This window comes from Protopterus annectens, chromosome 4.part0, assembly GCF_019279795.1.
Source record: "Protopterus annectens isolate FY-2018-M chromosome 4.part0, PAN1.0, whole genome shotgun sequence".
NCBI lineage: Eukaryota > Metazoa > Chordata > Ceratodontiformes > Protopteridae > Protopterus > Protopterus annectens.
This window is the reverse complement of record NC_056733.1, coordinates 1,567,911,437-1,567,935,898: the sequence shown is the minus strand read 5'-3', so window position 1 is coordinate 1,567,935,898 and position 24,462 is coordinate 1,567,911,437. Positions and strand designations below refer to the sequence as shown.

The window sequence follows — 24,462 nt, the reverse complement described above, 5'->3', positions numbered from 1 at the left end:
GTGCAACTCTTACTACCATTAACCATTAATTGAATACTTTTTCCTGAACCTGACTTTTCAAAGATTGCTCTAATGACAACTTTTTTATTTCCTTTCCTTCCACTTTCTTTTAAAATACTGTTGTACTTGTATATTAGATTTTGTTCAGAATTTACAATTTTTTTATCTGTTCATATATTGTGTTGTATTTTGTAAAAATATGTTTGTTTTAGTGTGTGCTCTATTTGCATTCATTCAATTAAATTGCATAGAGAATTTTTTTTTATCTGTATACTCACTGAAAAAGGCAGCACAGCAGAAGAAAACAAAATGGAATAAACCAGTACTGGAAAATGCAGCTCAGCCAAACAAGTTGAATCAAGATAAAACCATTTATTGTAAACGCTTTTGTTTAGAACAATCTCCAAACTGTTGGTGTTTGTGTTACACACTTCTTATCTGTATAGTATACATGTATTTATACTTTCAGTTTTTCTCTCTGAGCTTCTGCTTTTAATTTCCCCAAATCTTTTGGGTTTCTAATACCACGATGGGAATGGACCCCATTCCTAAGTAAAAGTACAATTAAAGATCATGAAATTAGTATTGTTTCACTCTTTGATGTTAGCCAAAAGTGCTCTTCACAGCACCGCAATGTGCCCACTAATGACTCCTTCTGCAGTTCGTACGGTGTTACATGATTTGGTAACATATCTAAATGCGATTGTAAATTCTTTTTTATAAGACCAGTTGCTCCTACTACTATTGGAACTGTCTGGGTATCTTTCTTCCACATGGCTATCGTTTCTGCCTGCATATCAAGGTATTTTATGACTTTGTGTCTCTCTGTACGCAAGACACTGCAGTCACTAGGTGTGGCGATTTCAATGATTAATGCTACTTTTGTCTTCTTTTCTTGGACTACTATATCCAGGTTTCTAGCATCTGTCTTTTGAACTGTTGGTATTGGATGATCCCACGTGATATAAAGTTCATCCTTTTCTATGATTCTTTGTGGCTCATGTTTCCAGTGTTTTTCAGCCACTTCGATACCATAATGTTTGCACAATCTCCAGTGCAACAGTCTCGCCACATTATTATGCTTGTCAGTATACAGTCCATCTGCCATTAGTGCATCGCAACCAGCAACAAGGTGTTTGACTGTTTCCAATTTGGTTTTACAAAACCTACATATGTTTGTTTCTCCCACATGTTCAATGAACTTTGTAAACCAGTGTGTACATAGCCCACTGTCTTGGGCTGCCAATATTAACCTTTCATTTCTTGAAGTGAATTCACCTCTCCTTAACCATTCCTGCGTTTGTTCTTGATCAACATGAGGCTCTTCCAGAAGTTTTCTATACTTGCAACTATATTTATGTTGTTTCCATATTTCTTGCCTTCTAACCTGGTCATTCACCTTATATTATTTCTTTTGTTTTTTAGCACATTCAGTTGCTGTTTGGTTTTTATCTACTTCTGATTTGACTTCCATTCCTGCTTGATGTCGTTATGCTTCTGCTAAATTAAGCAGAGAAGTCATCTTAAATTTACTCTCCTCATGTTTCAAAATTTTCACTACATTTGGATCTTGTGAGGTCAGTAGATATGTGTGGAGTCCAACGATTCCAGATATATACATGTAACCAATTTCAAGGAGGCCCATCCCACCTTCGGAATGGGGAATATTTAATCTTGGTATACACTGATTTTTATAAATTATTTGGTGAGCATGAAGCATCCTTCTTGTTTTAATATCCAGTCTATCCAACACTTTTTGGGGCCAGCCAATCACTCCAAAACTATAAGTTAGGACAGGAAGAGCAAATTGATTTATAGCTTGGATCTTGTTCCTAAATGTTAATGCTGTTTTCAGGATTAATTTAAGTCTTCTAAAGTACTTCTTACTGAGTTTTATTCACATTTGTTCATGTTCTGTTGCTGATCCTTCAACAATTCCCGAGTATTTGCACACTTCCTCTTGCTCAAGTTCTTTTATATCACATTCTTGTCCCAAACTGATGTTTTCCTGGTGCTGCAGTTTTCCTTTTTTAAAGGTTGCTTTTGCACATTTATCAAGAGCAAATGACATTCCAGTATCATCTGAAAATGTTTTGACAACCTGTAGCTGTGCTTTCAATTCCTCATCTGATGAGCTATACAGTTTTAAATCATCCACAAAGAGAAGATGAGAAGTTATTGGGCTTTGTTGTTTTCTAGAAACCAGATTGTAGCCATGGCCTAAGCTGTTAAGTAAACAGCTTAATGGATTAATGGCAAGGCAGAATAGCAGCGGTGACAAAGAGTCACCCTGGAATATCCCCCTTTGAAATTTTATCCCTGTGATAATAATCTGTCCTTTATCATGGCTAAACTGCAAAGTGGTCTGCCACTGTTTCATGGTTACTGTAATGTAGTCAATCAGTGTAGGGTGTATCTTATACATTTTTAAGCACTCTTTTATCCAAGAATGTGGGATACTGTCAAATGCTTTTTTGTAGTCAATCCAACCCATACTTAGATTCTTCTTCTTCTTACAGTTCTCCACTATAACTTTGTTTAACAACAAATGATCCTTTGTTCCATATGACTTTCTTTTATTGCCCTTTTGTTCAGCTGCCATAATTGAGTTTTCTTCTAAGTGACTATAAACTTTGTCGGCGTCAATTCCTGTGTATAGTTTATACGTCGTTGGAAGACAAGTTATTGGTCTATAATTTTTAGAGTAGCTTGCAGGTTCACTCTTAAGTAAGAGCATTGTTTTTCCTGTTGTTAACCAGTGCGGTGTGTGATCAGGGTGCACATATAAATAGTTCTTAATCATGGCTAAATCCTCGTGCAAAGAAGTTAATACTTGAAGCCAAAAGTGAGGTACTGCATCTTCCACTAACAAGGGACAACTTATGCCCATACAAACAACTCTGGTAATCAAATGCTAATAAATAAATAGATACATGTGAATTTTTATTTTATAACAGTTGCAGATATTGAAGGAATAATCTTCACTGTTTATACAAAAATTTAAAGAGAGATTAATTATGAATTTTTGAGTTATTAAGTTAAATTAAGAGAAAGGAAGATTTTATTGTAAGCCAGTCTCCACATATTATCCTAATTAGTGTTTATCTCTTCATTCTTTAAGAATACTGACCAAAACTTTGAAGAATGCATTTTAGAAAATGATATAATTACTGCAGAGAAATGAGATTGTAAGTCTGAGCAGACGATTGGGCGTTCACTCTTTTCATTGTTTGTAGTTTGTCCTTATTGATAGAAATAACTGGAATATATTTAGCTGCTATGATGACTACAAGATTAAATGTATGAAGTCAACTAGTTTTAAAGTTCCACGATTTCATCAAGCCAAGAGGTTTGACTCTTTTCTGCTGAATTATTAACTAGTGAAACAGCCTATCTTTGAGCACTGGAGGATCTGTGGGTATCAATGAAAGATTATTAATGGCGGTGTTTGGGTTGTCATTTAAGGGTTGATGCAGCTTACATTCCAAATACAGAAACAGGGAATTACATGAATTGCCTAGTATCAGGAATTAAACATCTTAAAGTCAGGGCTATATTTGTAAGAGACCAGGCATTATCTATAAATGGGAATGCTTTGAAATAAAGGTGAATATACTGGTAGAATAAAAGCCATGGTGGTGCAGCGGTTAGTGTTGCTGCTTTACAGCAAGAGGTTCTCCCATTTGATTCTCGCCTGGAGCGCCTTCTGTGTGGAGTCTGCATGTCCTCCCTGTGGTTGAGTGACATAAAAAAGACATGCAGGTAGGTGCATGAATGGGTGTGCCTTCTTTGAAGGTTGGGCATCAGGCTGGTAACTCGGCACCATAAAAATCCACTGCCAATCATTAGCGGACTGCACTTCCGCTGTGGTGACCCCTAACTGGGAAAAAGCGAAAGACTTTATCACTGGTAGAATAACTTAAGGTCTTTACTCAGAGTTCATTTGGGAAGGTCTGAATGATAAGTAACTGAATAATAAAGCTGTATAGCAGGAGGTTAAGCCTATTTTAGACCTCGCATCAGAAAGTTCACTCACACTAAAGCCCGGGGAATACATTGCTCCAAGCAAAAGAAGAAAACAATCTGTTTATAGTTTTGAAATAATGGACAGAAATCATGGAAATAGTACTGCTGCGAAGAAAACAAAACGTTGAAAAGTATTCATTTTATGGATAGAAATAATAAGACTCTAGCCACTAGTTAGTATTTTGGACTTAATTTTCCCTAGTTTTTTTTATTTTTTGCAGGGAAAATGTACTTGGCACAAATATATTTAAGGCGTGATTTACATTTAATTCTTAAATAATTACATGAAAGGTAACAGTTAAGTGCTTAGAGTACCTAAAGTTTTTAATAAAAGTGCCTGACACTAAAGGAAGAAAAAGGTGTGATGTACGTAAATCTTTTAATTTTACTTGGGCTGCATTTGCAAGCAATCATTATTTGGCTCTCTGCTGGAGTTTTAACAACAGAGTATAAGCCAGGGAAGTAATTTTCTTTTCTTTTTTAGTCTGCACTTACTTTTTTAGCCATTTAGAGCTGCCTCCTGCAATGCCTGTTCTATTCTAGTATTTTATTTATTGATTGCATTTGCTGTTTTGAGAAATCTGTAGGCCTGATGTTTTGGTGCAGCCCGAGACTGTATTTGTATCTAGGTGAGAGCTTGATATATTCTTGATCCAGGGGAACTTAAGCTTCTGATTTCACTTGTTTCATTGGTTAATGTGCTTCCTCACCTGACATTTATTATACAACAGTTTAGCCTGGCTTTATCGTTATTTGTTTCTGTGCTAGAGTTTTAAAGTCAGAAAATAAGCCAAGGATGTAATTTTATTTTCTTTCTTTTTGTCTGCACTTGCTTTTTCAGCCATTTAGAGCTGCCTTCTGCAATGCCTGTTCTATTTTTGCATTTTATTTACTGCTAGTATTTCCTGTTTTGAGAAATCTTTGGTGGCTTTTCAGCTGCCTAACTCTACTCTAAATGTAGCTTTATAAGCTCCCACCTCCTTCTTATCTCACTGTTCATTCTACTGGGTACAGAAAGATCAAACTAGGAAGGTCCTCCACTTAGCCTCTTAAGGCCTGTTTTAGCCTCTGTTTCATATCATCCCACTCAGTTAGTTTACCCTCACAGTGTCAAAGTCATCCTGTTGTAACCCCCTGCTGTATCATCCTTTTGTATTTACCTAAAAAGACTTGAACCATGGATGGGCACTTTCCCAATATTTCAGCTGCTAGCTTGGTATATATGGGCATCCTGAGACAATGTCGGGTTTGTCTCATGTACACTGACAACCAACTAATCCTTAGAGAAATAGATGCAGTATGTGAGAGATGTCATTACGCAATGTCACTAGAGGCAAGACTCTCACACAAAAGTAATCAATTTAACAATCAGGTTGTAGCCAAGTCAAGGCAAAGTCAAAGTAAACTTTGTTATCATTTAGCCTACACAAGTGTAATTTAAATGAAATTAAGTGCATCAGGCTCAAATTGAAAAGACATATACACACATACATACAATAAGACATACAACAGACATATATTCATCATTTCACATTAGGCAGGTTATTCCACTACATATTTCCACAGTTTATCTATGATTTCTTATTGCACAAGCTCTGATTGCACTGTGTGAATCTCACATGAATAAGAGGATCTAGTAAGTATAATATTGCACATTCATTGCCATCTTTGTATTATGTTTAGAATCTGAACTGTCTCTCATTTACTTGCACCAGAAGAGTTGGCTGTCCCATATCTTGTCAGTGTCTGGCTTCCTTGAGATTATTGCCAGAGTTCAAAAGTCTCACCACCTGAGGGAAGAAGCTGTTTCTGAAACTGGACGTTTTACAGTGCACTCTGCAGCATCTTCTGCTGGATGACAAGCATGTGACTAGTTCATAAGCAGGGTGTGTAGGATCCTTGATTATTTTTGTAGCTCTGTTGTGATATTGTGCTGTGTATAACTCCTGTAGTGCTGGAACAGTTTGGTGCCCATTATCTTCTCTGCCACTTTCACTATCCTTTGTAGGGCTTTTGGTCTGAACCTTAGCAGCTTCCATACCACACTAAAAAGTTACATGTTAGGATACTTTCTATTTTATCCTATAAAAGGCGGAGAGGATAGGTGGTGGTAGCTTTGCTTTCCTCAGTCTCCTCAGGAAATGCAGATGTCGCTGAGCCTTCTTTACTATATGACTCGTGTTTATTACCAAGATAGATTCTCTGCAATGTGAACCCCCAGGAATTTTGTGCTCTTTACTCTTTCCACCATCTTGCCATTGATCATGGGAGTAGAATGAGCTGGTTGTGTTTTCCTAAGGTCCATTATGATGTCCTTTGTTTTGTTGACATTAAGGTTGAGGTTGTTCTTGGCACAGCAGTCAATCAGTGTGCTCACTTCCTCCCTGTAGTCTTTTCATCTCCTTTACTGATGAGGCCCAACACACAGCCTTGAGATACTCCTTTGTTGATTGTAATGCTTTTCGAAGAGTTATTGCCCACACATACCCACTGAGGTCATTCAGTCAAGAAGTCCAGGATCCAGTTGCAAATACGGCATTGATACCTAGATGAACAAGTTTTCCAATTAGCTGTTCTAGGATGACAGTATTGAATGCTGAACTGAAGTCAGTAAACAGCATTGTAACATAGCTGTCCTTGTTCTTAAGGTGGGGCAATGAGAGATGCAGTGCAACTGAAATGGCATCCACCTTGGAGTGATTTGGCACGATATGTGAACTGGAGTGGATCTAGTGCTGCTGGAATGCTTACTGTCAGATGTTTTTTGACTAACCTTTTGAAGCTTTTCATATTGGTGGACGTGAGGCTTGAGGGAGATGATTTCTTTGGCAGTGGAATAATATTTGTGTTTTTGAAGCATTTGGGTACCTTCGCTTGATCGAGGGAGATGTTAAATATATCCATGAGTACAGTTGTTAGTTAGTTGTTCAGCACAGTCCTTGAACACCATTCCCATGATGTTGTCTGGTCCTTGTGCCTTCCTAGGGTTCAGCTGCTGTAGGGTCCTCTTCACCTCTATTGAGTTTAGGCTGAGCAATTCATTTCCTGGGTTTGTAGCAAGCTTCACTGCCTTGGAGCTGTTCCGCTCCTTGAACCAGCAGAAAAAGGTGTTCAGATTATCCATGAATCCTGTGTTGTCCTTACATTGGCCTGACAGGGGGTTGTAGTCAGTTATGACTTTTATGCCCTGCCACATGTTCCTGGGGTCTCTCATCAGTGAAGTGGTTCTGGACTTTCTTTCCATAGGGCTTTTTTGCTTCCTTTATCCCTCTCTTCAGGTTTGCCCTTGCCACACTAAGAGCTTCCTTGTCTTTTGATTTGAATGCCACATTACGTTCCTTCAGAAGCTGGTATATTTTGCTGGTGGGCCAGGGTTTTGGTTGGCTCTTATGATGATGTTTCTGTGGATGGTCACATCATCTAAACATTTAGATATATATGCCATCACAGTTTCTGTGTATTCATCCAAGTTAACATGTAGATCAGCTGTTGCAGCCTCTTTGAATATGCTCCAGTTTGTATCATTGAAGCAATCTTGGAGTTGCTGTGATTGCTCCCTTTTAGGCATACCTTGATTTGCTTCACCGTGGGTTTTTCTCTGACCAGTGTAGATTTGTATGCTGGCATTAACATGACGGTGAGGTGGTCTGAGCTGCCCAAGTGTGGGTATTGCACTGCTTTATATGCCATCTTGATATTGCTGTATACCTTGTCCAAGGTGTTGCTACCCCTTGTTGTAAATCCCATATGCTGGTAGTAGTTGGATAATGCTGACTTCAGATCTGCCTGGTTGAAATCCCCTGCAATAATGTGTGCAAAATCTGAGTTCTTATTCTGCAGCTCACATATTGAGTTATACAGCGTAGTCAGTGCTTCTTTAGTGTTTGCACTTGGTGGGATATACACCACTATGATGGTCACACCATTGAACTCTCTAGTCAGATAAAAAGGTCTACATCTGGCTGCTAAGACCTCTGTGTTTTCAGAACAATGGCTAAGGGCAGTCTTGCAGTTTAAGCACCAGCTATTGTTTACATACTTGCACACTCCATCTCCTCTAGATTTCCCACTGCGTGCTTGATCTCTGTCTGCACGAAAAAGAGTGAACCCTTCCAGCTGAACTGCACTGTCATTAATGTTACTATGCAGCCAAGTTTCTGTAGACATAAGAACACAAGTATTTCTCACCTTGCTATGGGATGTTATTTCCAGCCTTATGTACTCCATCTTATTATTCTGAGAGTGCATGTTTGCTAGAATTAAGGATGGTAATGCAGACCTGAAAGGATTTTGCTTCAATTTGGCAGAGATTCCAGCCCTTGATCCCTTTTTCCTGGACCTTTCACGTCTTTTCCTTTTGATCTTTTTTTTTTCATGGTGTTGTGGAAGTTCTTTTTACCTGTTTGAGGCACTTTGAGCCATGCTGTGTGAGAATATCAAGGTCATGGAGTATAGAATTTATTGTAGGCCCCACAAACTGTGCAGACAGCAGGTCGTCCATCTAGCTGCAAGACAAGCTTAGTTGCTTGACTTTCAGTAAGTTCTCTCTACCATAAGTAATTGTATCTTCATTTATAGCCTCAAAAACTGCTTTTTCCATTTTTTAAGTAGAAAAGAAGACAAATACTGCACATTTATCAGTAGAGCCGAGACAGCCAGAGCCTTACAGGGTGCCGCCATTTTTTTTTTGTCAGTAACATAAGTGTTACACCTGCTTTGCATGGTACTGACCTTACATATAGACCAACACATGTTGGAGCACTTAAAAGCCAACTTCTTAAACCCCAAAAAACTTCTAGACATTTGTCCTACAAAAAGAATCCTCAGCTACCCCAAAAGCACTCCACCAAAATAATGCCCATCACAACACATATAGCCATACCCTTTGGAGCCTCAACTACAAAGCCCGTAAGACAAGCCAACACACTGACCAACATTTTAGTGGAAACTCCATTGTGAGACATACAGATGTCCCACTCACCAGGCTGAATAAGGAGAAAATCAGGGTCAGTTGTCTATCAGGGTCCAGGAGTTTCCATTCACCCATGCACTCAAATCATTAGACCTCAAGTACCAGTATGGCTCAGTCCTAGTCCATGTGTGCATAAATGACCTGAGACATAATTTCCTTGACTATATGAAGACAGATATAATGGAGCTCTCGGACAATGTGTCCCAAGCTGGTATGTGCCTAGCATTCGACCATCTCCAAGAATGATGCCACAATATGAACAAAATATTTCAATAATTGGCTTAGTTTCTGGTGTCATTCCAAGAGGATATAATATTTATCAGCATGGAAGGATATGGTCAACAGACAATGATGATTTTCCAAGAATAGTCTGCAACTGTCCCCTCTAGGCTTTTGAATATTGTCTAAAGCATTGCCCTCCCCACAGGTCCTTTTTTAGGCAATGCCAAACTGACAAACTTTTTGGCATAGCAAAACCAACCCAATGGCAGGAGCCTAAACAAGAAACTCCACTTCCTCCAGGTTCTCCTCACCCTGGAGAATGTGGACACCTGTGCATTTACTGAGACATGGTTTAAAGCTGTGGAGAGCACCCACACAATGCGGGGCTGCAATGCCTTCTGTGTATTCAGTCCAGATGCTGCACAGGCAGGGACCAAAGGTCAACAACAAACTAACCTCAAGACTAGTCAAACAAGTTGATGCACTTGAGCTTTTCCATGCTCAGATTTCCACAGGCAAAGTCCCTTATCTTATTTTTGCACATTACAGGTCAACCTCTATGACCCAAGAAACCCACAGTTCATAAACGGGTTTACTAGATGCTCACACCATTAAGCCCAATATCATATTCATGGGGGACTTCAACTATTCCACTATAAACTAGGACACTTACACAATCCCAAACTTACAGGCTCTGAGATTTCTTGAATTTGTGAACGTAAACACCTTGGAAAAGATAGTATATATGCCCATGAGGGGTAAAAATATATTTGACTTGGTACGCACAAACATGGGAGAATGCTGTATCCCCCTTGTATAGTTTCATCTCTGGTAAAGTCAAACCACAAAGCTATCACCTTTGTAATAAAGATCAGTTATGAGACCCTGGAGAGCTATTCTAAGGCAAAGTTCCTACTATTAAGTGATAACCTGTCAAAATTTCAAGTCCCTCCAAACCCTGAGAAAGCAGCTTTCTATGTAGAATTGTTCACAGAAACCCTGTACAATCATGTTAATACATGAATAGCGACAGCTGTGCTCACCAGAAATAAGTCCATAACTAACTCAAAAAACAAAGCAGTCTGGTGAAATCCAAACATAAACAGGTTTACAACTATAGCAAAAACGTCATAGCCAAGATTAGGAAGTCCTATTCTCAGAAAGATAAAGCACTCTTGTTGATCTATACAAAAAGCTAAAAGGGTAAATTAAGTCTATTAAAGTCAAATTTGATGTAACAATAGCTTCACAGGCAAGGACAACTGCAAGGATTTCTTTAGCAATGTCCCAAACCTAAAAGGCAGCATGCAGCAGTGTGCAGAAATGATTGTAAATGGAGCCAGAAGATATAGCAGATCAGATCTGCTAGCTGACAAATTCAGATCCAGTTTTACTCCCTTTCTCTCTGGCTGCCCCCCCCCCCCCAGGAAGTACCATCAAATATAACCTCCCCAACTATCACTAGTGAGCAGGTCCTAGATGTACTCTGAAAGGCCAAAAACACTGCATCAGTGGTACCCGATAATATCCCAAGATGCCTCCTCAATAGCTTGAGGCATGAACTATTGGGACCACTGGAGTCATGGTTTAACCATAGTTTCCTGATGGGCTTTGTGTATTATGAATGGAGAACTACAACAATCATCCAGCTACACAAGGGTGGGCCATCAATGGATCCCCAGGAACTACAGTCCCATAAATCTAACTAGTCTGATATGCAAGGTCAAGGAAATGATTAATAAGGACATAGAAATCCATCAAACATGAGATCTATACAATTTATTTTTGTCAAGGGCTGATCATGCCTACTCAACCTGCTGGACTTCTTTGAGAGGGTCACCAAGTCAATGGATGAGAGCAAAACAGTGCATACTGCCTACCTTGATCTGGCTAAGGGATTTGATAGAATTTCCAACTAGTTCATGGGTGTTTACTAGGCCAATGACCACAAGGGCCTTTTTAAGCCCCTAGCCATGCATCCCAAATCTCTGACAAGTTCTGATACCCTTGATAAGTGTAAGCATGGGCCTGGGAGATGAACCATTTACAGGTTACTTGTTTCCTATCCAAACGCCCAAGTTGCACTTGAATTGGGTTAGGGAGGAACTCTGCTTCACATGGATAGGGAGCCTGTTCCATAGACGAGGTAGTCTCTATGATACATACCTCTCTCTCCAGCAGGTCCTATTTATATTACAGACAAGGTTTAAGTCTTTAGAATGGGTAGGTCTGGTGCTGTTTGTTTTGTGGATATGCAGGAGATCCAGGCATTGCAAACAAACTCATGGATGTTGGAATAGACCCCTATGGTATAAGCTGGATAACCAGCTTGCTCTCATATAAGACTTAGGAAGTTAGGATATTAGAGGCCACCTCCACAAAGAGGCCAGTCAGTAGTAGAGTCCCTCAGAGCTCTGTGCTGGGTGGGTCTGCTCCTTTTTTGCATCTATTTCTCAGAAGTGAATTCCAATGTCAAGGGCATCTGGCTAACCAAGTTTGCAGATGACTGCAAAGTAGGAGCAGTCATGGACTCTTCCCAGGACACTAACATCCTGCAGGAAGGACTAAAACAGACAAATAACTGGTGCCAAGGCCACAGCTTAAAAATCACTGCCAAGAAATGTGTAATAGTACCCTTTGGGAGGTCAGCCACCCAAAGAAATTACCAAACTAATAACACACCCTTAAGAGCAGAAACAGTAGTCAGGGATGTGGGTATGTATGTCGATAGTAACCTGGCTGTTGACTAACATGTACCTAAGGTAGTAAAGAAATTATTCTGTACTGCTCAACTTATAATCAAGGGCATGGCATCTAGGTCCAAGAAAGTCATTGTTCCACTGTATTTGACCCTCATCAAGCCCACCATTGAGTTCAATGCCCCCTTTGGTATGTACCTGACCAAGCACATGCAGCAACTGGAATGTCCACAGTGGTTCCTCATAAAAAGAATATAGAATGTAAATAGCACTTCCTAAGAAGATTGCCTCAAAGTCCCATCTTTATACTCTGTTTTTACAGACTGTGGAGAGGTGATCTATGCCTGGCATACAAGGCATCTTTGCATCCCACTTTGATGGACCTTTTGCATAACTGCAAGATGGATAGCACCAGAATTGCTCAATCTAGGGATTTAAATTTTGCTTGTTACATAAATATGATATGTTGGAGGGACAGTACTTGAACAATTTCTAGCATAGGCTAGATTCAGACGTGTTGAATCTAGACTGTTTGGCATTTTCTGAGCACTAAAGCCAGCTATCTTACATTAAGAGGGCCCTCCTGAACCCTTGTGACAGAAGAGGGTAGTAAAGGACCCATCTGAGTTGGAGATTGTTGGAAGAAGGCTCAGTCTTGGGCTTTTCTATTGCTTGGATTGTTTGAAAACTGTTTTACTTAGCTGATATTTAACCAACAGTGCTTGCTGGGGTTTGTGCTCAGTTTACCAGAGCTGCTCAGAATTTGACCTCCTTAGTCAGAGATCTGAAGTCAGTCTGAATGAAATCCAAGGCATCCTGTGAATTCTGCTGAACAATAAGTATTTTTATAACCTCCTTTGCACTTTTAAACCTTTTGCAACTGTTTTGCCACCTACTTTAAACTGTTTTTATTGTTTGGTTTGTGACTGTGTTTTCTGCACTGCCTATTTACAGTACTTGAACAGTTTATAGCACTGGCTAGATTCAGACTTGCTGTTTGGCATTTTCTGAGCACTAAAGTCAGTCATCTTACATTAAGAGGGCCCTCCTGCACCCTTGTGGCAGGACAGTGAAGTCAAGGACCAATCTAAGCTGGGGATTTTTGGAACAAGGCTCAGTCTTGGGTTTCCTATGGGTTGGATTGTTTGAAAACTCTTTTAATTATCTGAAATTTAAACACTGCATTTGTGTGTAGCTGCACACCACACAACAAGGGTTAGCACTGCTGTGTATAGATGCAAATATTTAAAAAGTCAAATTTTCCCTAGGTAATTGCTAGGGAACCCTCCTAAGCTTCTACACTTCTCAGCATGCAACAAAGTTGTGTACTGTTGCTCAGAGAGCAACCCAGCTGCTCTTTTTGAGGCGCTGGTGCAGGTTTCTACCCCCAAACCTCCCATACATTAGCTGATTTTGCAGTTCTACAACAGAACCTAGTCCATCTAGCCCAACCTCCACCACTTATTATAGAATGCACCTGGCATAATGGAAGGTAAGGTTCCCACCGTTTCTCCAGCCGGCCTGACTGACATGGGCATCCTGGGGCAATGTAGCAATTGCCTCATGTATACAGACAACATATTACTCCTAAAACATGCAAATACAAGATGTGGGAGATGTATCTATACTATGAATCTGGAATCAGTGCTCTCTCTCTCTCTCATGTAACAACAAACCAAATGCCAAGCAGATTATCACCACCCACATTTCACCTCCCACACATACCAAGCACACAACACATAAACCCACATATGCGGAGGTACTCATTTAAAATATTCCAAAAGAGCAAAGACCTCCCAAGCGTAAACCTTCTGCACACAATACTGTCCCAACAGCACCCACTACACATAATAACAAACGCATCACTGTCTCACCCAATAAGCCCCTAAGGCAAAACATATCTAAAACAAATGTCTTGGTCATAGAAGACACCATTATGATTCACACAGATGTCCCCCTCACTAGGCTGGACAGGGAGAAGGTCACGGTCAGCTGCCTGCCTGGTGTCAGGATCTGCCAAACCATGCACGTACTCAAGTCTCTCAACAACAAGTACTGTTATGACTCTGTCATAGTTCACATTGGAGTGAATGACTTGAGACATACCTCACTGGACTATATGAAGAGTGACATGACAGAGCTTTCAGATTATGTGTCTCAGAACTAAGCCTAAGCAGCATTCTTCCCTCACTAAGGATGATGCCACAATACAAACAAAAACTGATTGGCTTCAACAATTGTCTTAGCTTTTGGTGTCAATCCAGGGGGATTCAGTATCTGGCAGTCTGGGATGATATGGTCGGCAGACTACACTGCTTTGTCAGAGATGGTCTTTGCCTGTTGCCTCTATGCTTTAGAATGTTGACAAAGGTACTTGCTTCCAGCATTGTACTTTTTTTAGGCAATGCCATAAGAACAAAATTCCTGACATAACAATATCTTACAGAAACATACTCAGGGTTATGCTGCTTAATGTTAGGAGTCTAAATCAGAATCTAAACTCACTTGAAGCACTTTCACTCTTGAAGATGCTGATGTTTGCACAATCACAGAGACATATTTCAGGACCTCAGAGAGTACCCCAGCCATGCAGGGCTATAATGCCTTCCACATGATATGTTCATTGGATATGCTCATAGGTTCATAGGCTCATAGATTACCACTAGGCTAACTGCCCTTGTGGGACATTTTAGCTGTAGGTCCCCCACCATGAATCACGAAAAACATCACAGCCTACCCTAACCTACTTGAGTCACTCTCAGTACAGCCAAATACCCTGGTCATGGGGTGACTATCATCCCATTGGGTAACATATATGGGCACAAACGCATTTGCCCAAAGGTTCCTGGACTTTATTAACACAAATGCTCCAGAGTAGATATTCAGCACCCCCACAAGGGACTCTAACATCCTAGACATAGTCCCTCACCAACATGGGACATCCCTGCACCATCCCATGTCTGGAGCTCTCCCTGGTAAAGTCCGATCATAAATCAGTCTTGTTCAAAGTGGCAATCATACCTGACCCGACCTTAGGAGCAAAAAGGTTAAAACATTTCGCCAAAGCAAACTACAGCCTACTGAGCGATGGCATCAATAGTTTCAGACATCCTGCCAACACTGACAGCAAGGACCCCTATACTGAGGTGTACACAAATGTCCTGTATGAACTCAACCTCACAGAGCAAGAAATCTGGACAAAGCCATAAATAAAAGTGGAACAAAGGCCCAAAAATAGGGACAATTTTTAAATATTGCTCTTACAAACTTAGAAAGTTGATAGAATAATAGGTTTTGTATTAGCATGAATTTACTAAACGATATGAAGTCTAAAACTCAGATGTCTGTCATTATTTTCTAACTTCAATCTGTAATGATTTACCACTAATTTGCTAGAAAACAATTTTATTAAAAACTGCCAAAACTATGAGACCAAAATCTGGACATTCTGCGAAAATCTGTACATTTGAGAGGTATGATAAATGTATAGAATCAGCTGTACTAGAACAAATCAAATCAAGATCCTAATAGAAAAATAAGCCACCCTGGTGGACATCCAGCATAAATAGGTTATATAATAACAGAAAAAAACTGTTATCAAAAAACAAGAGGGAATGGTCCCAGCAAAGGTAGAACTCCCTTCAAAGTATAAACAAGCAGATTAGACATCTTGTAAAGTCCTCTAAAGCTAATTATGAAAGTAAATTAGCATCCCCAGCTAAGGTAAATCACAAAGCATTTTTAGCTACATCCAGAATCTAAAAGGCAAGGCCCAGCTTTGTGCCAAACTAGTTGTGGACAGTACCACTTATACTGAACCTGAGGACATTGCCAACCTGCTAGCAGACAGGTGTGGTGAAAACTTCACCCCCCTGTCCTTACCAATCATATCCCATAACATACCTACCACCAGTCCTCTGCCTAGTATCTCCAGAGAGCAGGTCATAGCCGCACTCTCCAAGGCCATAAACACAGCCTGTATGGGACTGGGCAACATCCCAGGCTGCCTATTAAATGGTCTGAAAAAGGAGTTAGTGTAACTGCTGAGCACGCTCTTTAATCTTAGTCTAAATACTGGCTTTGTCCCAGTTGAGTGAAAGGCAGCAACCATAATCCCCTTGCACAAAGGGGTCCCTCAACCAATCCCAGGAACTACAGACCCATAAGACTAACCAGCCTAATTTGCAAGGCCATAGAGAGAATTATCATGGATCTTACCAACAAGGATATAGGTGACCTTCATACTCTTGACCCAACCCAGTTTGGCTTCATTATGGGCAGATCTTGCCTGCTAAACCTGGTGTACTTCGAGAATGTCACCAAGGCTCTGGATCAAGGCAAAACAGTTTACACTGCCTATCTCGACCTAGCCAAGGCCTTTGACACAATCCCTCACTCAGACATAATTGAGAAACGCACCCATCTGGGGATTAACCCTTACATCACTGGCTCACAAACAGAACGCATACAGTCAAAACTGAGGATGCCAACTCTAATAGCAGACCTGTTACCAGTGGAGTTCCACAGGGATCTGTGCTAAGCCTCGTACTGTTTGGTATCTATTTTTCAGAAGTCCAGGCAAAAATAGATGGCCTATGGCTTACCAAGTTTGCTGATGACTGCAAACTGGGTACAGTTATTGAATCCCCCAAAGAGTCAACATATTACAAAAATGGGCTTACACAGACAAATGATTGGTGTCAGAGCCATGGACTTAAACTAAACTAAAAAAAATGCATTATCATCCCCTTTGGCAAAGGAGAAATGCCTGCTAATTACAACATTAATAATATCCCCCTCAGTTCAAACCCAGTGGTGAGAAATTTAGGAACGCAAGTTGATAGCAGCCTTAATTTTGATCATCAGGTGTCCACAGTAGAAAGGAAGGCCTTCTGCATTGCACACCTCATAAGCAAGGGTGTAGCATCCAAACCTAAGGAGGTTATAACTTCCCTGTACTCGGCTCTCATCAGACCAGTAACAGAGTACAGTGCTCCCTTCTGTATGTGCCTAACTTGCAGAGCAGTCTCAGACCCTGCCTTGATGAAGTTGTAGCATACCTGCAAATGCAATGGGACAATATTCACTCATTCTAGGAATCTTAACCTAGCCTGCAATATTAACTGGCGAGACAGATATGTCTCCCAGAGGTTGCTACTCCTTTGGAACAAATTTCCAGTTCATGTAAAACAGAGCTCCTCAATGACCCTATTTAAGTGTAACATGGACAACTGGATAGGAAATCGTAAACTTAGACCAAGGGTTTCACCTATGTCCCTCTTAGACAGGGGGAGCTGGTGCTGATCTTAGATTTGTGTGTAAATGTAGACTATATATCTTAATCCATAAGGGAACAAGGGTATAACATGGCTAAGCTTGTAGAGGCCTTAGAGCCAATAGCCTAGTAACCTCCTGTGATCCTATGACAGGTGTATGACTCAGAGAATTTCTCTTCTCTGGAACAGGCTACCCATTCATGTGAAGCAGAGCTTTTGCCTAACCCTATTAAAGGGAAACCTAGACTAGTGGATGATAAATCAGAAATATACCCTGAGTCTAGCACCTCTGTCTCTAATGGATAGAGGCAGTCTATAAATCTTGCCTGACTTGAGGGATACATTTGGGAAGCCTGGAAACCTTTAAAAGCCAGCTTATAAACTTGCATGACACATTTAGGATGCTTGGCTAGGCTTATAAAAGCCCCAGTAGTCTTGAGCTTAGTATACACATGTGAACCTATAAATGTATATATACTTAGAAACATTGATATACACCTCTGTTATTTTTAACTGATAGTTCAAGGTTGTTGCTGCATTTTCAAAATAAATGAGTATGTCATCAGCAAAGGAAGTTATTTCAATATTTAGCCGAGCAAATATTATGCCTACAATAAAACAATGTTGACGTATCTTATAAAAAATGAGTTCTAATGACAGAAAGAAGACACTGAATGAAAGGAGGACAGCTCTAATATCAGTCTTAATCCTGATCATTGATAAAATGTGTCCATTACAGCTAAAAATGTTGATAAAGAGTTATATAGTGAATCCTAGAGAAAAAAATCAGTAAATGGATATGAACTCTGTTATAAGTCGGATATCTAAAGTAAACTGTGTAACATTTTAATATTTTTTATTATTTTATTAAGCCACACATTTACGAGTTAAATTATTATCTTGATTTTGTTTTTATTGCATGAAAAACCTGATGGAGCTCAGATATTATGAAACTAGCTATGAAGCAAAACTATTTGAAGAGATAGGTCATTAAATTGATATTTTCTTCTTCTTCTTTTGGCTGCTCCCGTTAGGGGACATCACAGTGGATCATCTTTTTCCATTTCTTCCTGTCCTCTGCATCTTGCTCTGTCACACCAACCACCTGTATGTCCTCTCTCACCACATCCATAAACCTTATCTTAGGCCTTCCTCTTTTCCTGTTACCTGGCAGCTTCAACCTTAGCATCCTTTTCTCAATATACTCTGCATCCCTCCTTAGCACATAGTTCACAGTTCAGTACTAAGCTAACTGCCCTTGCGAGCCATTTTAAGCCTAGCCAATTATCCCTTGTGAGATTCAAACCCTGGACCTTGTGTTTGTAAGGCAAACACCTTAGCCATTAAGCTACCCTCCCAACCCCTTAAATATTGGTCATTTTGGAGATTAACTTATCACAGCGATCTCTTTTACTCATGTAGCCCAGCACATTTTCATTGATTCCAGCACACCTTACCTTCATTTTTAACATATATGTACACACATGTTCGAGTTCAGATGTTATAACATATGTATTCCCATATCCCAAACTGAAAGGTAGGAATTTCAAAAGGTTTCCACACCGAAACCCGGGATTGAACCAGGGACCTTTAGATCTTCAGTCTAACACACTCCCACCTGAGCTATTTCGGCAGCACACATCCAAACAGACATAATCTTGCCTCTCTGGCTTTGTCTCCAAACCTTCCAACCTGGGCTGACCCTCTAATATACTTATTCCTAATCCTGTCCACCCTTATCACACCCAGTGCAAATCTTAACATCTTTAACTCTGCAACGTCCAGCTCTGACTCCTGCTTTTTTGTCAATGACACTGTCTCCAACCCATATGACATAGCTGGTCTCACTAGCCTCTTGTAGACCCTCCCTTTCACTCTTACTGGTACTCGTCTGCCACAAATCACTCATGACACACTTCTCCACCCACACCATCCCGCCTGTACTCTCTTCTTCACCTCCCATCCACACTCACCATTACTCTGAACTGTTGATCTCAAGTATTTAAACTCAAAATATATGGGTCTGAAATTTTTAATTTTGAAATACATTTTTCTGGATAGGTTTAAGTATGAAAATGTAATATTATTCATAAAGATACTATAATTCAACCTGATATGATTATATAAGTCAACAAGTATTGGGTTTAATTCTATCATAACCATTAGAAATGGTGGGGAGGTCTTTCCTAGTTTAAGGTTATTAGTTGCACTTTCAGCTTTAGAATGCATGAAACATTGGTCTGAATGATAGAGGGAGTCAGAGTGTATTTCCTTGGGTCTACAAAAATCCATTTAAATTAGGTGAGGCACTAATATTATCACAGTATACCTCACTGATACACTAAAGGATTTTGCAAAAGATATGACTTTCTAACAATTTCTTCACATTGTGATAAGCTTTGACATGGCCATGCAGGATAAAGTACATGTTCCCTTAAGGTAATAACTGTGATTGTTAAACTAAAAGAAATGCAAGAGTGACAAATTTAAATTTCAACAATAGGATGCAAAACCATTTTCAACCTCTCTGCAACGTGCTCATCTGTCATAACAATTTGTAAAGTTATGGCCCCAGTTCTGTGATGTAGAGGGATTAAACCCTAAGTATGACCCCAAGTTTGATTAGCAGCATCAGTGCTGGAAGAGCTAAGGGGAGGATAAGAGTGAGTGGCTGCCGGCATGCCCCTCATGGAGGGAGGGAATTTCCTATGGCTCACCATTTGGGTGATAACCAGTGGCATCACTAGGCATTGACCCTCAGAGCAGAGGCCCACACTACCATTGTACAAGTGCAATGACTTTGAAATAGAGCATGTCAAGGCATATGTCCTGTGTCAAGCAACATGTCAAGCAGCACTCAGTGGTGCTGAAAACAGCTGCTGCAGGGAGGGAGAGCTCCAAGGGAGGGGGTAAGCCATTCTATTGTACATGAAAACTGGTCTACTGTCTACCAGCTGACTCTTGCCATGGGTGGAATTAATGGGCTGGATAGGCACCCTGAGTGAGAACAAATAGTTTATAGGAGTCTCACTTAGCCCATGGATGCCTAAATCCCAGCCTCAATGGAAAAAAAGGGAAATTAGATAAAGGCAATGGAGCCACTGGGCATGTTCAGGAAAGGAGCAGAATAAAAAAATAAATACATTTATAAAATTACAAAAGCTGTCTTTCTGCCTAATGAAAACAACTTAATTGGAAATAACTTTGCCTTGCTTGAATACAGCAAAGCAAACAAAAAGTGATCACCTTCTCCATTTTTTTTCTTTTGGCATATAAAAGGAATTTTGGAACTCTGTCTCATCTCTGCTAAACCCTGGCTCCAAAAACAACCCCTGTCCACATCCAGATGAAACACCTAGTGAAATAGCCTCCCTCTTCACCACTCATTTCAATAATACAATATCAAGCCTCGCAGCAACCTTGCCCAAATAAGTAGTGACAGTAACTTCCATCCACTAAAGCCCACCTCACAAAATACACCGACCGTTTCCTTCTCTTCTATACCCACTGCTATTATCAAAAAAACTGCTTATCAAACTGAAACCATGCTCTAATGCTCCCGATAACTTACTTAACTTCCCAGAATACCTTCAGATGTCTGCTAAAGCCATTGCCTATCCAGTCAGCATACTCATCAACAGATCTATCCAGGAGGCCTAAGTACCTACTATCTGGGAAAAATCTTTCATTCTACCCCTCCACAAAGGTGGCAACAACACAGATATTTCAAACTTTAGACATATTGCTATTCTCTCCCCCTTCAAAAATCTTGGAGAAATGCATCCATAAACAACTTCTCAGCTATCTACTTCAAAACCAGCTTCTTTCCCCCACTCAGTATGGGTTCAAGCCAGGCCACAGCACAACTACCACACTTCTATCATTCTTGGATACAATCAATTGAGATTGAGACACCAGCAAAATTGTATCTTCTCTATTTCTTGACCCCTCTAAAGCCTTTGATACTATTTCCCACCCTCTGCTACTCACCAAATTCTCAAACCTAGGTATCGCCCCTTTAACCTTAGATTGGATTACCAGCTACCTAAATAATAGACAACAATCTACTAAATGGCAAAACTATTTCTCTCCTTTTCTTGACCAAGGCTCTATATTAGGCCCCCTACTCTTTAGTATTTTCATCAACGACTTTCACTCAAATGTTACTAATGGTACAGTAATTCAGTATGCAGATGACGCTACCATAATCTGCTCTGCTAACTCTATTACTGAACTCCTGCATACAACCCAGAATGCTTTTAACTCCACTGAAACATGGATGACAGATAACCACCTTTCTCTGAATCCCCCCCAAAAAAACAAACTCCTGTTATTCACCCCCAAGAAAAGTACCTCCATAAATAAGATTGATTTCATCATATACTTTCAAAACAAGACTACCATAGAACTAATACCTCATACAAAACTACTGGGAGTCATCTTAGATGAAAACCTTACTTCTGATCTCCATGTCCAAACCTCTATCAAAAAGATACATCAAAATCTAGGATACCTCTATAGACATAAACATTTTCTTAACTGCTCTTCCAAACAAACTCTTGCCCCATACCTTCCTCCTCCCCTCACTCCTATATGGTTCCCCACTCCTCACCAGTATCCAGTTATCCCTACAAAATAAGCTCGAATCCTGTTAAAATAAAGTCGCCAAATTCACAACCAATGCCAAATATTCATCCCATCACTAGTCTTCCTTACAATCAGTCAGTTGGCTTGAACTCCCACATCACCTAACATACATGAAACTAACCATAGCACATAAAATTGTGTACAGTCCTTCAGATTGCCCAGCCCTATCTCCAATCCTAACTCACTACCAACCAAATAGATCACTCAGATCTGAAAACCAATTTCTCCTGCAAGTTGACAAACCAAAACTCCCAGTAGGTCAAATGCTCTACTCCTTCTCTATCGTCAAACTATGGAGTGCCCTCCCACTAGCTATTTAGGACTGTCAGCAACATCTCTTCCTTCAAAACAGCTGTGAAACAGCATCTGTCCACCCTCTGGCACTGTAGATGCTCTAACTTCCATTTACTCGACTCCTCTTCCCTACATCAAATCATCTTTTTTTCCTCTAATTCATTCCTCCAAAACTTGACTCTAGTACTTCTTCACGCTCTTCACTCCTAGTACTAATCTCTCCCTACTTCTAACACATATACCTTTAGATAGTTATTCTAATTCTACATATATTAAGCACTTCCACACTCACAACAGAGTCTGCTCTGGAGTGTACACAAACATCAGAGTGTACTACAATATGTTCCTTGGATTTACTTCAATGCCTTGTGTGTTTACATTATTTCTCTGTGCCACCTACATTTTCACAGTACTTTATTGTATTTTAAAGCCTGTTATGGCTACGCTTCTTGTTAATACAAACTGTTCCAATATTATGTAATTGTTATTGTAACTACCATTGTGGAGTTTTTCTCCCCGTGTCTCCACTGAAAAGGAGTTCTTCTTGGCCCAGTGGACTTTACAGGTAAACAAATGCCAATAAATAAATAAATAAATAAATAAATAAATATGTTACCTGGGAGTCAAGATCATATTACCTAGTTGTGACCTTTTCTTGAGCTGTAGCAGCACTTGAGTGTTTTGAATTATAGACAATTCAGAAATAATCTTTAGTATAATATCAAGGAAGTGTAAAATGAAACCCTAGTCTTGTGAAAGAAAACCTCCTCAGACCATAAAGCTTGCAGTTGTTAGATTCTTCTGGTTAATTGAACAGCAATTATACAATGACTGGCCATTAATATTCAAAAACGAGCACGCTGATTGGTCAGCTCAACCAGCGGACCCGTTGTAAATCTAAGATTATACCAACGGAAAAAGGTCACCTAGACTTTTTTCCATTAGTATATCTCATAATTTTTTTACTTTTCTTTCTTTTTTTTTTTAACAAAAAGAGAAAATGGAAGACCTCAAATGAATTAGGGAGATGGCACAGACAAAAATAAGAGGATAATCAGGTACATTCTGCAAAACTAAAGAAATTTAACTGATCATCATTTTACTTTTTCTGTTCCGGCACTCCAGAATATTAAAAGTCTCCTGGTTTCTTTTTTCTTTTCAATAAAAAAAAAAAAAAAAAAAACAATGGAGATCTTCCTTTCTCTGTTGCTGCCTTTATACAGCACTAGTGTACTGTGTAAGCGTGGGAACACATGTCCCATATGTATGCGCAGTACATCAGAAAAATACCCCAGGATACTGGAAAAACGTGGAAAGGTACTACGGAGGCATTATACAAAGACATCATTTAAGAAAAGCATTATTTTTCTTAAATAATGTCATTGTATAATAGCAATAACTGACTCCGTGGTGTGGTATATTGAAATTTACCCATGGTTGGCTTTATTTAATCACTTGGTCTTTGTCAACATGATTAAACCACGCAAACTGTGGGTAAATCTTCAATATACCACACCGACATCATCGGTTATTACTTAATTAAACAACTTCTTTCATTAAAAAACAGTTTGTCAGATGTAACTGAGGATATACAGGAAGTAATGGTACAGAACAAAGCTTTCAGAAATGTAACAGGGATTTTCGGTGTTTCACAAATACAATGCACGGAATAATATTCACTGATACAGTATACTTCAGTGTTTTGCTTTATAATGGTTCACATAAAACATAATTAAAATTAACTATGTCTCATTTCATACTCTTTTTAACAGTTTGAAACTCTTGAATGAAATCTAATCCAAAAATGATTCCCTTATCTTACAGGCACCAGTTGGGTCAAGACAGACATTTAGGGTAAAACCAAAAGCTTTATATAGTTCATCCTTCCAGTGTCAGAAGGCTGGGACAAGTTAGGATCACCATAGCTTGTTCAAATACACCTATATCATAAGGCATAAGATTTTCAAAATTGCTACTTTTTTAGTCCAGCGACTTGGAAATACTTGTAGTTGGGTAAATGATGCTGTATATTAGTTGTTCTCCAAGATTGCTGGTGACATGCTACCGTCTTTACTCTTAATTCTCAACCTCACTACAACTATATCATCACATACCCCCCATTCACCAATACACATTAGTAACCACGTCTAACCAGCTCCCTGATAAACAACCAAATTTCTCACATATCTCTACCCAGCTTTTCCCCTATACCCTCCCATACTATTCAATCCATAAATTGGCCTCCTTGCCTCCTATGAAACCACACTTGACCCCAGTACCCTCACCTATGTATAAAAAACATATTCCATGCTATTCATTCCTCATC

General features: G+C 39.6%; 1 protein-coding gene and 1 non-coding gene across 2 annotated transcripts in view; both read right to left on the bottom strand.

Annotated features, from left to right (window-relative positions):
* LOC122799944 (matrix metalloproteinase-21-like) overlaps positions 1-24,462 on the bottom strand; it is a 176,298-nt gene that overhangs the window by 41,880 nt on the left and 109,956 nt on the right. The window lies entirely within an intron of this gene.
* Positions 18,756-18,828, bottom strand: TRNAF-GAA. The gene has a single exon. It is a non-coding gene; the product is annotated as a tRNA-Phe (tRNA).